We start from the raw sequence: 19,051 nt of genomic DNA, 5'->3' as shown, positions 1-19,051 counted from the left end.
GAAATGGGAAAAAAACCTCACGACCCTGGAGAGAAACCAAGGCAACGTTTTTTCACTTCCAATTTCGTGAAAAAACGAGTTTTTATCATGAAATTGTATGTTATAAGGCGAAATTCATGTCTCCGCTGAAAATCGACCTTCCACCATGATCTTCAGTTCCAAATAGGCGAAAGAAACTGAAGAAACAGGGAGAAATTTCTCATTGCCCTCGAGAGACGCCAAGGCAACGTGTTTTCACTTCCAATTTCGTGAACAAACGAGTATTTATCATGATATTGGATGTTATAAGCAGAAATTCATATCTCCGCTAAAAGTCTGGATTCTCCCATGATTTTCAATTTCAAAAAGGCGAAAGGAACTCAAGAAACGGTAAAAAAAACACACGACCCTGGAGAGAAACCAAGGCAACGTTTTTTCACTTCCAATTTCGTGAAAAAACGAGTTTTTATCATGAAATTGTATGTTATAAGGCGAAATTCATGTCTCCGCTGAAAATCGACATTCTGCCATGATTTTCAATTCCAAATAGTCAAAAGAAACTGAAGAAATAGGGAGAAATTTCTCATTGCAATCGAGAGATGCCAAGGCAACGTGTTTGAACTTCCAATTTCGTGAAATAACGAGTTTTTATCATGATATTGGATGTTATAAGCAGAAATTCATATCTCCGCTAAAAGTTGGGATTCTCCCATGATTTTCAATTTCAAATAGGTAAAAGGAACTCAAGAAACGGGAAAAAAACCTCACGATCCTGGAGAGAAACCAAGGCAGCGTTTTTTCACTTCCAATTTCGTGAAAAAACGAGTTTTTATCATGAAATTGTATGTTATAAGGCGGAATTCATGTCTCCGCTGAAAATCGACCTTCCACCATGATCTTCAGTTCCAAATAGGCAAAAGAAACTGAAGAAACAGGGAGAAATTTCTCATTGCCCTCGAGAGACGCCAAGGCAACGTGTTTTCACTTCCAATTTCGTGAAAAAACGAGTATTTATCATGATATTGGATGCTATAAGCAGAAATTCATATCTCCGCTAAAAGTCTGGATTCTCCAATGATTTTCAATTTCAAAAAGGCAAAAAGAACTCAAGAAACTGGAAAATAAACCTCACGACCCTGGAGAAAAACCAAGGCAACGTTTTTTCACTTCTAATTTCGTGAAAAAACGAGCTTTTATCATGAAATTGTATGTTATAAGGCGAAATTCATGTCTCCGCCGAAAATCGACCTTCCACCATGATCTTCAGTTCCAAATAGGCGAAAGAAACTGAAGAAACAGGGAGAAATTTCTCATTGCCCTCGAGAGACGCCAAGGCAACGTGTTTTCACTTACAATTTCGTGAAATAACGAGTTTTTATCATGATATTGGATGTTATAAGCAGAAATTCATATCTCCGCTAAAAGTCTGGATTCTCCCATGATTTTCAATTTCAAAAAGGCGAAAGGAACTCAAGAAACGGTAAAAAAAACTCACGACCCTGGAGAGAAACCAAGGCAACGTTTTTTCACTTCCAATTTCGTGAAAAAACGAGTTTTTATCATGAAATTGTATGTTATAAGGCGAAATTCATGTCTCCGCTGAAAATCGACCTTCCACCATGATCTTCAGTTCCACATAGGCAAAAGAAACTGAAGAAACAGGGAGAAATTTCTCATTGCCCTCGAGAGACGCCAAGGCAACGTGTTTTCACTTCCAATTTCGTGAAAAAACGAGTATTTATCATGATATCGGATGTTATAAGTAGAAATTCATATCTCCGCTAAAAGTCGGGATTCTCCCATGATTTTCAATTTCAAATAGGCAAAAGGAACTCAAGAAACTGGGAAATAAACCTCACGACCCTGGAGAAAAACCAAGGCAACGTTTTTTCACTTCTAATTTCGTGAAAAAACGAGTTTTTATCATGAAATTGTATGTTATAAGGCGAAATTCATGTCTCCATCGAAAATCGACCTGCCACCATGATTTTCAGTTCCAAATAGGCAAAAGAAACTGAAGAAACAGGGAGAAATTTCTCATTGCAATCGAGAGATGCCAAGGCAACGTGTTTGAACTTCCAATTTCGTGAAAAAACGAGTATTTATCATGATATCGGATGTTATAAGTAGAAATTCATATCTCCTCTAAAAGTCGGGATTCTCCCATGATTTTCAATTTCAAATAGGCAAAAGGAACTCAAGAAACTGGAAAATAAACCTCACGACCCTGGAGAAAAACCAAGGCAACGTTTTTTCACTTCTAATTTCGTGAAAAAACGAGTTTTTATCATGAAATTGTATGTTATAAGGCGAAATTCATGTCTCCGCTGAAAATCGACCTTCCACCATGATCTTCAGTTCCAAATAGGCAAAAGAAACTGAAGAAACAGGGAGAAATTTCTCATTGCCCTCGAGAGACGCCAAGGCAACGTGTTTTCACTTCCAATTTCGTGAAAAAACGAGTATTTATCATGATATTGGATGTTATAAGCAGAAATTCATATCTCCGCTAAAAGTCTGGATTCTCCCATGATTTTCAATTTCAAAAAGGCGAAAGGAACTCAAGAAACGGTAAAAAAAACTCACGACCCTGGAGAGAAACCAAGGCAACGTTTTTTCACTTCCAATTTCGTGAAAAAACGAGTTTTTATCATGAAATTGTATGTTATAAGGCGAAATTCATGTCTCCGCTGAAAATCGACCTTCCACCATGATCTTCAGTTCCAAATAGGCAAAAGAAACTGAAGAAACAGGGAGAAATTTCTCATTGCCCTCGAGAGACGCCAAGGCAACGTGTTTTCACTTACAATTTCGTGAAATAACGAGTTTTTATCATGATATTGGATGTTATAAGCAGAAATTCATATCTCCGCTAAAAGTTGGGATTCTCCCATGATTTTCAATTTCAAATAGGTAAAAGGAACTCAAGAAACGGGAAAAAAACCTCACGATCCTGGAGAGAAACCAAGGCAACGTTTTTTCACTTCCAATTTCGTGAAAAAACGAGTTTTTATCATGAAATTGTATGTTATAAGGCGGAATTCATGTCTCCGCTGAAAATCGACCTTCCACCATGATCTTCAGTTCCAAATAGGCAAAAGAAACTGAAGAAACAGGGAGAAATTTCTCATTGCCCTCGAGAGGCGCCAAGGCAACGTGTTTTCACTTACAATTTCGTGAAATAACGAGTTTTTATCATGATACTGGATGTTATAAGCAGAAATTCATATCTCCGCTAAAAGTCAGGATTCTCCCATGATTTTCAATTTCAAAAAGGCAAAAAGAACTCAATAAACGGAAAAAAAACCTCACGACCCTAGAGAGAAACCAAGGCAACGTTTTTTCACTTCCAATTTCGTGAAAAAACGAGTTTTTATCATGAAATTGTTAGTTATAAGGCGAAATTCATGTCTCCGCTGAAAATCGACCTTCCACCATGATCTTCAGTTCCAAATAGGCAAAAGAAACAGAAGAAACAGGGAGAAATTTCTCATTGCCCTCGAGAGACGCCAAGGCAACGTGTTTTCACTTCCAATTTCGTGAAAAAACGAGTATTTATCATGATATTGGATGTTATAAGCAGAAATTCATATCTCCGCTAAAAGTCTGGATTCTCCCATGATTTTCAATTTCAAAAAGGCGAAAGGAACTCAAGAAACGGTAAAAAAAACTCACGACCCTGGAGAGAAACCAAGGCAACGTTTTTTCACTTCCAATTTCGTGAAAAAACGAGTTTTTATCATGAAATTTTATGTTATAAGGCGAAATTCATGTCTCCGCTGAAAATCGACCTTCCACCATGATCTTCAGTTCCAAATAGGCGAAAGAAACTGAAGAAACAGGGAGAAATTTCTCATTGCCCTCGAGAGACGCCAAGGCAACGTGTTTTCACTTACAATTTCGTGAAATACCGAGTTTTTATCATGATATTGGATGTTATAAGCAGAAATTCATATCTCCGCTAAAAGTCTGGATTCTCCCATGATTTTCAATTTCAAAAAGGCGAAAGGAACTCAAGAAACTGTAAAAAAAACTCACGACCCTGGAGAGAAACCAAGGCAACGTTTTTTCACTTCCAATTTCGTGAAAAAACGAGTTTTTATCATGAAATTGTATGTTATAAGGCGAAATTCATGTCTCCGCTGAAAATCGACATTCTGCCATGATTTTCAATTCCAAATAGTCAAAAGAAACTGAAGAAATAGGGAGAAATTTCTCATTGCAATCGAGAGATGCCAAGGCAACGTGTTTGAACTTCCAATTTCGTGTAATAACGAGTTTTTATCATGATATTGGATGTTATAAGCAGAAATTCATATCTCCGCTAAAAGTTGGGATTCTCCCATGATTTTCAATTTCAAATAGGTAAAAGGAACTCAAGAAACGGGAAAAAAACCTCACGATCCTGGAGAGAAACCAAGGCAGCGTTTTTTCACTTCCAATTTCGTGAAAAAACGAGTTTTTATCATGAAATTGTATGTTATAAGGCGGAATTCATGTCTCCGCTGAAAATCGACCTTCCACCATGATCTTCAGTTCCAAATAGGCAAAAGAAACTGAAGAAACAGGGAGAAATTTCTCATTGCCCTCGAGAGACGCCAAGGCAACGTGTTTTCACTTCCAATTTCGTGAAAAAACGAGTATTTATCATGATATTGGATGCTATAAGCAGAAATTCATATCTCCGCTAAAAGTCTGGATTCTCCAATGATTTTCAATTTCAAAAAGGCAAAAAGAACTCAAGAAACGGGAAAAAAACCTCACGATCCTGGAGAGAAACCAAGGCAACGTTTTTTCACTTCCAATTTCGTGAAAAAACGAGTTTTTATCATGAAATTGTATGTTATAAGGCGGAATTCATGTCTCCGCTGAAAATCGACCTTCCACCATGATCTTCAGTTCCAAATAGGCAAAAGAAACTGAAGAAACAGGGAGAAATTTCTCATTTCCCTCGAGAGACGCCAAGGCAACGTGTTTTCACTTCCAATTTCGTGAAAAAACGAGTATTTATCATGATATCGGATGTTATAAGTAGAAATTCATATCTACGCTAAAAGTCGGGATTCTCCGATGATTTTCAATTTCAAATAGGCAAAAGGAACTCAAGAAACTGGAAAATAAACCTCACGACCCTGGAGAAAAACCAAGGCAACGTTTTTTCACTTCTAATTTCGTGACAAAACGAGTTTTTATCATGAAATTGTATGTTATAAGGCGAAATTCATGTCTCCGCCGAAAATCGACCTTCCACCATGATCTTCAGTTCCAAATAGGCAAAAGAAACTGAAGAAACAGGGAGAAATTTCTCATTGCCCTCGAGAGACGCCAAGGCAACGTGTTTTCACTTACAATTTCGTGAAATAACGAGTTTTTATCATGATATTGGATGTTATAAGCAGAAATTCATATCTCCGCTAAAAGTCTGGATTCTCCCATGATTTTCAATTTCAAAAAGGCGAAAGGAACTCAAGAAACGGTAAAAAAAACTCACGACCCTGGAGAGAAACCAAGGCAACGTTTTTTCACTTCCAATTTCGTGAAAAAACGAGTTTTTATCATGAAATTGTATGTTATAAGGCGAAATTCATGTCTCCGCTGAAAATCGACCTTCCACCATGATCTTCAGTTCCAAATAGGCAAAAGAAACTGAAGAAACAGGGAGAAATTTCTCATTGCCCTCGAGAGACGCCAAGGCAACGTGTTTTCACTTACAATTTCGTGAAATAACGAGTTTTTATCATGATATTGGATGTTATAAGCAGAAATTCATATCTCCGCTAAAAGTTGGGATTCTCCCATGATTTTCAATTTCAAATAGGTAAAAGGAACTCAAGAAATGGGAAAAAAACCTCACGATCCTGGAGAGAAACCAAGGCAACGTTTTTTCACTTCCAATTTCGTGAAAAAACGAGTTTTTATCATGAAATTGTATGTTATAAGGCGGAATTCATGTCTCCGCTGAAAATCGACCTTCCACCATGATCTTCAGTTCCAAATAGGCAAAAGAAACTGAAGAAACAGGGAGAAATTTCTCATTGCCCTCGAGAGGCGCCAAGGCAACGTGTTTTCACTTACAATTTCGTGAAATAACGAGTTTTTATCATGATACTGGATGTTATAAGCAGAAATTCATATCTCCGCTAAAAGTCAGGATTCTCCCATGATTTTCAATTTCAAAAAGGCAAAAAGAACTCAATAAACGGAAAAAAAACCTCACGACCCTAGAGAGAAACCAAGGCAACGTTTTTTCACTTCCAATTTCGTGAAAAAACGAGTTTTTATCATGAAATTGTTAGTTATAAGGCGAAATTCATGTCTCCGCTGAAAATCGACCTTCCACCATGATCTTCAGTTCCAAATAGGCAAAAGAAACAGAAGAAACAGGGAGAAATTTCTCATTGCCCTCGAGAGACGCCAAGGCAACGTGTTTTCACTTCCAATTTCGTGAAAAAACGAGTATTTATCATGATATTGGATGTTATAAGCAGAAATTCATATCTCCGCTAAAAGTCTGGATTCTCCAATGATTTTCAATTTCAAAAAGGCGAAAGGAACTCAAGAAACGGTAAAAAAAACTCACGACCCTGGAGAGAAACCAAGGCAACGTTTTTTCACTTCCAATTTCGTGAAAAAACGAGTTTTTATCATGAAATTTTATGTTATAAGGCGAAATTCATGTCTCCGCTGAAAATCGACCTTCCACCATGATCTTCAGTTCCAAATAGGCGAAAGAAACTGAAGAAACAGGGAGAAATTTCTCATTGCCCTCGAGAGACGCCAAGGCAACGTGTTTTCACTTACAATTTCGTGAAATACCGAGTTTTTATCATGATATTGGATGTTATAAGCAGAAATTCATATCTCCGCTAAAAGTCTGGATTCTCCCATGATTTTCAATTTCAAAAAGGCGAAAGGAACTCAAGAAACTGTAAAAAAAACTCACGACCCTGGAGAGAAACCAAGGCAACGTTTTTTCACTTCCAATTTCGTGAAAAAACGAGTTTTTATCATGAAATTGTATGTTATAAGGCGAAATTCATGTCTCCGCTGAAAATCGACATTCTGCCATGATTTTCAATTCCAAATAGTCAAAAGAAACTGAAGAAATAGGGAGAAATTTCTCATTGCAATCGAGAGATGCCAAGGCAACGTGTTTGAACTTCCAATTTCGTGTAATAACGAGTTTTTATCATGATATTGGATGTTATAAGCAGAAATTCATATCTCCGCTAAAAGTTGGGATTCTCCCATGATTTTCAATTTCAAATAGGTAAAAGGAACTCAAGAAACGGGAAAAAAACCTCACGATCCTGGAGAGAAACCAAGGCAGCGTTTTTTCACTTCCAATTTCGTGAAAAAACGAGTTTTTATCATGAAATTGTATGTTATAAGGCGGAATTCATGTCTCCGCTGAAAATCGACCTTCCACCATGATCTTCAGTTCCAAATAGGCAAAAGAAACTGAAGAAACAGGGAGAAATTTCTCATTGCCCTCGAGAGACGCCAAGGCAACGTGTTTTCACTTCCAATTTCGTGAAAAAACGAGTATTTATCATGATATTGGATGCTATAAGCAGAAATTCATATCTCCGCTAAAAGTCTGGATTCTCCAATGATTTTCAATTTCAAAAAGGCAAAAAGAACTCAAGAAACGGGAAAAAAACCTCACGATCCTGGAGAGAAACCAAGGCAACGTTTTTTCACTTCCAATTTCGTGAAAAAACGAGTTTTTATCATGAAATTGTATGTTATAAGGCGGAATTCATGTCTCCGCTGAAAATCGACCTTCCACCATGATCTTCAGTTCCAAATAGGCAAAAGAAACTGAAGAAACAGGGAGAAATTTCTCATTTCCCTCGAGAGACGCCAAGGCAACGTGTTTTCACTTCCAATTTCGTGAAAAAACGAGTATTTATCATGATATCGGATGTTATAAGTAGAAATTCATATCTACGCTAAAAGTCGGGATTCTCCGATGATTTTCAATTTCAAATAGGCAAAAGGAACTCAAGAAACTGGAAAATAAACCTCACGACCCTGGAGAAAAACCAAGGCAACGTTTTTTCACTTCTAATTTCGTGACAAAACGAGTTTTTATCATGAAATTGTATGTTATAAGGCGAAATTCATGTCTCCGCCGAAAATCGACCTTCCACCATGATCTTCAGTTCCAAATAGGCAAAAGAAACTGAAGAAACAGGGAGAAATTTCTCATTGCCCTCGAGAGACGCCAAGGCAACGTGTTTTCACTTACAATTTCGTGAAATAACGAGTTTTTATCATGATATTGGATGTTATAAGCAGAAATTCATATCTCCGCTAAAAGTCTGGATTCTCCCATGATTTTCAATTCCAAAAAGGCGAAAGGAACTCAAGAAACGGTAAAAAAAACTCACGACCCTGGAGAGAAACCAAGGCAACGTTTTTTCACTTCCAATTTCGTGAAAAAACGAGTTTTTATCATGAAATTGTATGTTATAAGGCGAAATTCATGTCTCCGCTGAAAATCGACCTTCCACCATGATCTTCAGTTCCAAATAGGCAAAAGAAACTGAAGAAACAGGGAGAAATTTCTCATTGCCCTCGAGAGACGCCAAGGCAACGTGTTTTCACTTACAATTTCGTGAAATAACGAGTTTTTATCATGATATTGGATGTTATAAGCAGAAATTCATATCTCCGCTAAAAGTTGGGATTCTCCCATGATTTTCAATTTCAAATAGGTAAAAGGAACTCAAGAAACGGGAAAAAAACCTCACGATCCTGGAGAGAAACCAAGGCAACGTTTTTTCACTTCCAATTTCGTGAAAAAACGAGTTTTTATCATGAAATTGTATGTTATAAGGCGGAATTCATGTCTCCGCTGAAAATCGACCTTCCACCATGATCTTCAGTTCCAAATAGGCAAAAGAAACTGAAGAAACAGGGAGAAATTTCTCATTGCCCTCGAGAGGCGCCAAGGCAACGTGTTTTCACTTACAATTTCGTGAAATAACGAGTTTTTATCATGATATTGGATGTTATAAGCAGAAATTCATATCTCCGCTAAAAGTCTGGATTCTCCCATGATTTTCAATTTCAAAAAGGCGAAAGGAACTCAAGAAACGGTAAAAAAAACTCACGACCCTGGAGAGAAACCAAGGCAACGTTTTTTCACTTCCAATTTCGTGAAAAAACGAGTTTTTATCATGAAATTGTATGTTATAAGGCGAAATTCATGTCTCCGCTGAAAATCGACCTTCCACCATGATCTTCAGTTCCAAATAGGCAAAAGAAACTGAAGAAACAGGGAGAAATTTCTCATTGCCCTCGAGAGACGCCAAGGCAACGTGTTTTCACTTACAATTTCGTGAAATAACGAGTTTTTATCATGATATTGGATGTTATAAGCAGAAATTCATATCTCCGCTAAAAGTTGGGATTCTCCCATGATTTTCAATTTCAAATAGGTAAAAGGAACTCAAGAAACGGGAAAAAAACCTCACGATCCTGGAGAGAAACCAAGGCAACGTTTTTTCACTTCCAATTTCGTGAAAAAACGAGTTTTTATCATGAAATTGTATGTTATAAGGCGGAATTCATGTCTCCGCTGAAAATCGACCTTCCACCATGATCTTCAGTTCCAAATAGGCAAAAGAAACTGAAGAAACAGGGAGAAATTTCTCATTGCCCTCGAGAGGCGCCAAGGCAACGTGTTTTCACTTACAATTTCGTGAAATAACGAGTTTTTATCATGATACTGGATGTTATAAGCAGAAATTCATATCTCCGCTAAAAGTCTGGATTCTCCCATGATTTTCAATTTCAAAAAGGCAAAAAGAACTCAATAAACGGAAAAAAAACCTCACGACCCTAGAGAGAAACCAAGGCAACGTTTTTTCACTTCCAATTTCGTGAAAAAACGAGTTTTTATCATGAAATTGTTAGTTATAAGGCGAAATTCATGTCTCCGCTGAAAATCGACCTTCCACCATGATCTTCAGTTCCAAATAGGCAAAAGAAACTGAAGAAACAGGGAGAAATTTCTCATTGCCCTCGAGAGACGCCAAGGCAACGTGTTTTCACTTCCAATTTCGTGAAAAAACGAGTATTTATCATGATATTGGATGTTATAAGCAGAAATTCATATCTCCGCTTAAAGTCTGGATTCTCCCATGATTTTCAATTTCAAAAAGGCGAAAGGAACTCAAGAAACGGTAAAAAAAACTCACGACCCTGGAGAGAAACCAAGGCAACGTTTTTTCACTTCCAATTTCGTGAAAAAACGAGTTTTTATCATGAAATTGTATGTTATAAGGCGGAATTCATGTCTCCGCTGAAAATCGACCTTCCACCATGATCTTCAGTTCCAAATAGGCAAAAGAAACTGAAGAAACAGGGAGAAATTTCTCATTGCCCTCGAGAGGCGCCAAGGCAACGTGTTTTCACTTACAATTTCGTGAAATAACGAGTTTTTATCACGATACTGGATGTTATAAGCAGAAATTCATATCTCCGCTAAAAGTCTGGATTCTCCCATGATTTTCAATTTCAAAAAGGCGAAAGGAACTCAAGAAACGGTAAAAAAAACTCACGACCCTGGAGAGAAACCAAGGCAACGTTTTTTCACTTCCAATTTCGTGAAAAAACGAGTTTTTATCATGAAATTTTATGTTATAAGGCGAAATTCATGTCTCCGCTGAAAATCGACCTTCCACCATGATCTTCAGTTCCAAATAGGCAAACGAAACTGAAGAAACAGGGAGAAATTTCTCATTGCCCTCGAGAGACGCCAAGGCAACGTGTTTTCACTTACAATTTCGTGAAATACCGAGTTTTTATCATGATATTGGATGTTATAAGCAGAAATTCATATCTCCGCTAAAAGTCTGGATTCTCCCATGATTTTCAATTTCAAAAAGGCGAAAGGAACTCAAGAAACGGTAAAAAAAACTCACGACCCTGGAGAGAAACCAAGGCAACGTTTATTCACTTCCAATTTCGTGAAAAAACGAGTTTTTATCATGAAATTGTATGTTATAAGGCGAAATTCATGTCTCCGCTGAAAATCGACCTTCCACCATGATCTTCAGTTCCAAATAGGCAAAAGAAACTGAAGAAACAGGGAGAAATTTCTCATTGCCCTCGAGAGACGCCAAGGCAACGTGTTTTCACTTACAATTTCGTGAAATAACGAGTTTTTATCATGATATTGGATGTTATAAGCAGAAATTCATATCTCCGCTAAAAGTTGGGATTCTCCCATGATTTTCAATTTCAAATAGGTAAAAGGAACTCAAGAAACGGGAAAAAAACCTCACGATCCTGGAGAGAAACCAAGGCAACGTTTTTTCACTTCCAATTTCGTGAAAAAACGAGTTTTTATCATGAAATTGTATGTTATAAGGCGGAATTCATGTCTCCGCTGAAAATCGACCTTCCACCATGATCTTCAGTTCCAAATAGGCAAAAGAAACTGAAGAAACAGGGAGAAATTTCTCATTGCCCTCGAGAGACGCAAAGGCAACGTGTTTTCACTTCCAATTTCGTGAAAAAACGAGTATTTATCATGATATCGGATGTTATAAGCAGAAATTCATAAAGTTGGGATTCTCCCATGATTTTCAATTTCAAATAGGCAAAAGGAACACAAGAAATGGGAAAAAAACCTCACGACCCTGGAGAGAAACCAAGGCAACGTTTTTTCACTTCCAATTTCGTGAAAAAACGAGTTTTTATCATGAAATTGTATGTTATAAGGCGGAATTCATGTGTCCGCTGAAAATCGACCTTCCACCATGATCTTCAGTTCCAAATAGGCAAAAGAAACTGAAGAAACAGGGAGAAATTTCTCATTGCCCTCGAGAGACGCCAAGGCAACGTGTTTTCACTTACAATTTCGTGAAATAACGAGTTTTTATCATGATACTGGATGTTATAAGCAGAAATTCATATCTCCGCTAAAAGTCTGGATTCTCCCATGATTTTCAATTTCAAAAAGGCAAAAAGAATTCAAGAAACGGGAAAAAAAACCTCACGACCCTGGAGAGAAACCAAGGCAACGTTTTTTCACTTCCAATTTCGTGAAAAAACGAGTTTTTATCATGAAATTGTATGTTATAAGGCGAAATTCATGTCTCCGCTGAAAATCGACCTTCCACCATGATCTTCAGTTCCAAATAGGCAAAAGAAACTGAAGAAACAGGGAGAAATTTCTCATTGCCCTCGAGAGACGCCAAGGCAACGTGTTTTCACTTCCAATTTCGTGAAAAAACGAGTATTTATCATGATATCGGATGTTATAAGCAGAAATTCATAAAGTTGGGATTCTCCCATGATTTTCAATTTCAAATAGGCAAAAGGAACACAAGAAATGGGAAAAAAACCTCACGACCCTGGAGAGAAACCAAGGCAACGTTTTTTCACTTCCAATTTCGTGAAAAAACGAGTTTTTATCATGAAATTGTATGTTATAAGGCGAAATTCATGTCTCCGCTGAAAATCGACCTTCCACCATGATCTTCAGTTCCAAATAGGCGAAAGAAACTGAAGAAACAGGGAGAAATTTCTCATTGCCCTCGAGAGACGCCAAGGCAACGTGTTTTCACTTCCAATTTCGTGAACAAACGAGTATTTATCATGATATTGGATGTTATAAGCAGAAATTCATATCTCCGCTAAAAGTCTGGATTCTCCCATGATTTTCAATTTCAAAAAGGCGAAAGGAACTCAAGAAACGGTAAAAAAAACTCACGACCCTGGAGAGAAACCAAGGCAACGTTTTTTCACTTCCAATTTCGTGAAAAAACGAGTTTTTATCATGAAATTTTATGTTATAAGGCGAAATTCATGTCTCCGCTGAAAATCGACCTTCCACCATGATCTGCAGTTCCAAATAGGCAAAAGAAACTGAAGAAACAGGGAGAAATTTCTCATTGCCCTCGAGAGACGCCAAGGCAACGTGTTTTCACTTACAATTTCGTGAAATACCGAGTTTTTATCATGATATTGGATGCTATAAGCAGAAATTCATATCTCCGCTAAAAGTCTGGATTCTCCAATGATTTTCAATTTCAAAAAGGCAAAAAGAACTCAAGAAACGGGAAAAAAACCTCACGATCCTGGAGAGAAACCAAGGCAACGTTTTTTCACTTCCAATTTCGTGAAAAAACGAGTTTTTATCATGAAATTGTATGTTATAAGGCGGAATTCATGTCTCCGCTGAAAATCGACCTTCCACCATGATCTTCAGTTCCAAATAGGCAAAAGAAACTGAAGAAACAGGGAGAAATTTCTCATTTCCCTCGAGAGACGCCAAGGCAACGTGTTTTCACTTCCAATTTCGTGAAAAAACGAGTATTTATCATGATATCGGATGTTATAAGTAGAAATTCATATCTACGCTAAAAGTCGGGATTCTCCGATGATTTTCAATTTCAAATAGGCAAAAGGAACTCAAGAAACTGGAAAATAAACCTCACGACCCTGGAGAAAAACCAAGGCAACGTTTTTTCACTTCTAATTTCGTGACAAAACGAGTTTTTATCATGAAATTGTATGTTATAAGGCGGAATTCATGTCTCCGCTGAAAATCGACCTTCCACCATGATCTTCAGTTCCAAATAGGCAAAAGAAACTGAAGAAACAGGGAGAAATTTCTCATCGCCCTCGAGAGGCGCCAAGGCAACGTGTTTTCACTTACAATTTCGTGAAATAACGAGTTTTTATCATGATACTGGATGTTATAAGCAGAAATTCATATCTCCGCTAAAAGTCAGGATTCTCCCATGATTTTCAATTTCAAAAAGGCAAAAAGAACTCAATAAACGGAAAAAAAACCTCACGACCCTAGAGAGAAACCAAGGCAACGTTTTTTCACTTCCAATTTCGTGAAAAAACGAGTTTTTATCATGAAATTGTTAGTTATAAGGCGAAATTCATGTCTCCGCTGAAAATCGACCTTCCACCATGATCTTCAGTTCCAAATAGGCAAAAGAAACTGAAGAAACAGGGAGAAATTTCTCATTGCCCTCGAGAGACGCCAAGGCAACGTGTTTTCACTTACAATTTCGTGAAATACCGAGTTTTTATCATGATATTGGATGTTATAAGCAGAAATTCATATCTCCGCTAAAAGTCTGGATTCTCCCATGATTTTCAATTTCAAAAAGGCGAAAGGAACTCAAGAAACGGTAAAAAAAACTCACGACCCTGGAGAGAAACCAAGGCAACGTTTTTTCACTTCCAATTTCGTGAAAAAACGAGTTTTTATCATGAAATTTTATGTTATAAGGCGAAATTCATGTCTCCGCTGAAAATCGACCTTCCACCATGATCTTCAGTTCCAAATAGGCGAAAGAAACTGAAGAAACAGGGAGAAATTTCTCATTGCCCTCGAGAGACGCCAAGGCAACGTGTTTTCACTTACAATTTCGTGAAATACCGAGTTTTTATCATGATATTGGATGTTATAAGCAGAAATTCATATCTCCGCTAAAAGTCTGGATTCTCCCATGATTTTCAATTTCAAAAAGGCGAAAGGAACTCAAGAAACGGTAAAAAAAACTCACGACCCTGGAGAGAAACCAAGGCAACGTTTTTTCACTTCCAATTTCGTGAAAAAACGAGTTTTTATCATGAAATTGTATGTTATAAGGCGAAATTCATGTCTCCGCTGAAAATCGACATTCTGCCATGATTTTCAATTCCAAATAGTCAAAAGAAACTGAAGAAATAGGGAGAAATTTCTCATTGCAATCGAGAGATGCCAAGGCAACGTGTTTGAACTTCCAATTTCGTGTAATAACGAGTTTTTATCATGATATTGGATGTTATAAGCAGAAATTCATATCTCCGCTAAAAGTTGGGATTCTCCCATGATTTTCAATTTCAAATAGGTAAAAGGAACTCAAGAAACGGGAAAAAAACCTCACGATCCTGGAGAGAAACCAAGGCAGCGTTTTTTCACTTCCAATTTCGTGAAAAAACGAGTTTTTATCATGAAATTGTATGTTATAAGGCGGAATTCATGTCTCCGCTGAAAATCGACCTTCCACCATGATCTTCAGTTCCAAATAGGCAAAAGAAACTGAAGAAACAGGGAGAAATTTCTCATTGCCCTCGAGAGACGCCAAGGCAACGTGTTTTCACTTCCAATTTCGTGAAAAAACGAGTATTTATCATGATATTGGATGCTATAAGCAGAAATTCATATCTCCGCTAAAAGTCTGGATTCTCCAATGATTTTCAATTTCAAAAAGGCAAAAAGAACTCAAGAAACGGGAAAAAAACCTCACGATCCTGGAGAGAAACCAAGGCAACGTTTTTTCACTTCCAATTTCGTGAAAAAACGAGTTTTTATCATGAAATTGTATGTTATAAGGCGGAATTCATGTCTCCGCTGAAAATCGACCTTCCACCATGATCTTCAGTTCCAAATAGGCAAAAGAAACTGAAGAAACAGGGAGAAATTTCTCATTTCCCTCGAGAGACGCCAAGGCAACGTGTTTTCACTTCCAATTTCGTGAAAAAACGAGTATTTATCATGATATCGGATGTTATAAGTAGAAATTCATATCTACGCTAAAAGTCGGGATTCTCCGATGATTTTCAATTTCAAATAGGCAAAAGGAACTCAAGAAACTGGAAAATAAACCTCACGACCCTGGAGAAAAACCAAGGCAACGTTTTTTCACTTCTAATTTCGTGACAAAACGAGTTTTTATCATGAAATTGTATGTTATAAGGCGAAATTCATGTCTCCGCCGAAAATCGACCTTCCACCATGATCTTCAGTTCCAAATAGGCAAAAGAAACTGAAGAAACAGGGAGAAATTTCTCATTGCCCTCGAGAGACGCCAAGGCAACGTGTTTTCACTTACAATTTCGTGAAATAACGAGTTTTTATCATGATATTGGATGTTATAAGCAGAAATTCATATCTCCGCTAAAAGTCTGGATTCTCCCATGATTTTCAATTTCAAAAAGGCGAAAGGAACTCAAGAAACGGTAAAAAAAACTCACGACCCTGGAGAGAAACCAAGGCAACGTTTTTTCACTTCCAATTTCGTGAAAAAACGAGTTTTTATCATGAAATTGTATGTTATAAGGCGAAATTCATGTCTCCGCTGAAAATCGACCTTCCACCATGATCTTCAGTTCCAAATAGGCAAAAGAAACTGAAGAAACAGGGAGAAATTTCTCATTGCCCTCGAGAGACGCCAAGGCAACGTGTTTTCACTTACAATTTCGTGAAATAACGAGTTTTTATCATGATATTGGATGTTATAAGCAGAAATTCATATCTCCGCTAAAAGTTGGGATTCTCCCATGATTTTCAATTTCAAATAGGTAAAAGGAACTCAAGAAACGGGAAAAAAACCTCACGATCCTGGAGAGAAACCAAGGCAACGTTTTTTCACTTCCAATTTCGTGAAAAAACGAGTTTTTATCATGAAATTGTATGTTATAAGGCGGAATTCATGTCTCCGCTGAAAATCGACCTTCCACCATGATCTTCAGTTCCAAATAGGCAAAAGAAACTGAAGAAACAGGGAGAAATTTCTCATTGCCCTCGAGAGGCGCCAAGGCAACGTGTTTTCACTTACAATTTCGTGAAATAACGAGTTTTTATCATGATACTGGATGTTATAAGCAGAAATTCATATCTCCGCTAAAAGTCTGCATTCTCCCATGATTTTCAATTTCAAAAAGGCAAAAAGAACTCAATAAACGGAAAAAAAACCTCACGGCCCTAGAGAGAAACCAAGGCAACGTTTTTTCACTTCCAATTTCGTGAAAAAACGAGTTTTTATCATGAAATTGTTAGTTATAAGGCGAAATTCATGTCTCCGCTGAAAATCGACCTTCCACCATGATCTTCAGTTCCAAATAGGCAAAAGAAACTGAAGAAACAGGGAGAAATTTCTCATTGCCCTCGAGAGACGCCAAGGCAACGTGTTTTCACTTCCAATTTCGTGAAAAAACGAGTATTTATCATGATATTGGATGTTATAAGCAGAAATTCATATCTCCGCTAAAAGTCTGGATTCTCCCATGATTTTCCATTTCAAAAAGGCGAAAGGAACTCAAGAAACGGTAAAAAAAACTCACGACCCTGGAGAGAAACCAAGGCAACGTTTTTTCACTTCCAATTTCGTGAAAAAACGAGTTTTTATCATGAAATTGTATGTTATAAGGCGGAATTCATGTCTCCGCTGAAAATCGACCTTCCACCATGATCTTCAGTTCCAAATAGGCAAAAGAAACTGAAGAAACAGGGAGAAATTTCTCATTGCCCTCGAGAGGCGCCAAGGCAACGTGTTTTCACTTACAATTTCGTGAAATAACGAGTTTTTATCATGATACTGGATGTTATAAGCAGAAATTCATATCTCCGCTAAAAGTCTGGATTCTCCCATGATTTTCAATTTCAAAAAGGCGAAAGGAACTCAAGAAACGGTAAAAAAAACTCACGACCCTGGAGAGAAACCAAGGCAACGTTTTTTCACTTCCAATTTCGTGAAAAAACGAGTTTTTATCATGAAATTTTATGTTATAAGGCGAAATTCATGTCTCCACTGAAAATCGACCTTCCACCATGATCTTCAGTTCCAAATAGGCAAAAGAAACTGAAGAAACAGGGAGAAATTTCTCATTGCCCTCGAGAGACGCCAAGGCAACGTGTTTTCACTTCCAATTTCGTGAAAAAACGAGTATTTATCATGATATTGGATGTTATAAGCAGAAATTCATATCTCCGCTAAAAGTCTGGATTCTCCCATGATTTTCAATTTCAAAAAGGCGAAAGGAACTCAAGAAACGGTAAAAAAAACTCACGACCCTGGAGAGAAACCAAGGCAACGTTTTTTCACTTCCAATTTCGTGAAAAAACGAGTTTTTATCATGAAATTGTATGTTATAAGGCGGAATTCATGTCTCCGCTGAAAATCGACCTTCCACCATGATCTTCAGTTCCAAATAGGCAAAAGAAACTGAAGAAACAGGGAGAAATTTCTCATTGCCCTCGAGAGGCGCCAAGGCAACGTGTTTTCACTTACAATTTCGTGAAATAACGAGTTTTTATCATGATACTGGATGTTATAAGCAGAAATTCATATCTCCGCTAAAAGTCTGGATTCTCCCATGATTTTCAATTTCAAAAAGGCGAAAGGAACTCAAGAAACGGTAAAAAAAACTCACGACCCTGGAGAGAAACCAAGGCAACGTTTTTTCACTTCCAATTTCGTGAAAAAACGAGTTTTTATCATGAAATTGTATGTTATAAGGCGAAATTCATGTCTCCGCTGAAAATCGACCTTCCACCATGATCTTCAGTTCCAAATAGGCAAAAGAAACTGAAGAAACAGGGAGAAATTTCTCATTGCCCTCGAGAGGCGCCAAGGCAACGTGTTTTCACTTACAATTTCGTGAAATAACGAGTTTTTATCATGATACTGGATGTTATAAGCAGAAATTCATATCTCCGCTAAAAGTCTGGATTCTCCCATGATTTTCAATTTCAAAAAGGCGAAAGGAACTCAAGAAACGGTAAAAAAAACTCACGACCCTGGAGAGAAACCAAGGCAACGTTTTTTCACTTCCAATTTCGTGAAAAAACGAGTTTTTATCATGAAATTGTATGTTATAAGGCGGAATTCATGTCTCCGCTGAAAATCGACCTTCCACCATGATCTTCAGTTCCAAATAGGCAAAAGAAACTGAAGAAACAGGGAGAAATTTCTCATTGCCCTCGAGAGGCGCCAAGGCAACGTGTTTTCACTTACAATTTCGTGAAATAACGAGTTTTTATCATGATACTGGATGTTATAAGCAGAAATTCATATCTCCGCTAAAAGTCTGGATTCTCCCATGATTTTCAATTTCAAAAAGGCGAAAGGAACTCAAGAAACGGTAAAAAAAACTCACGACCCTGGAGAGAAACCAAGGCAACGTTTTTTCACTTCCAATTTCGTGAAAAAACGAGTTTTTATCATGAAATTTTATGTTATAAGGCGAAATTCATGTCTCCGCTGAAAATCGACCTTCCACCATGATCTTCAGTTCCAAATAGGCAAAAGAAACTGAAGAAACA

Source organism: Venturia canescens, chromosome 3 (genome assembly GCF_019457755.1).
Source record: "Venturia canescens isolate UGA chromosome 3, ASM1945775v1, whole genome shotgun sequence".
NCBI classification, from domain to species: Eukaryota; Metazoa; Arthropoda; class Insecta; order Hymenoptera; family Ichneumonidae; genus Venturia; species Venturia canescens.
This window is presented reverse-complemented; position numbering follows the sequence as displayed.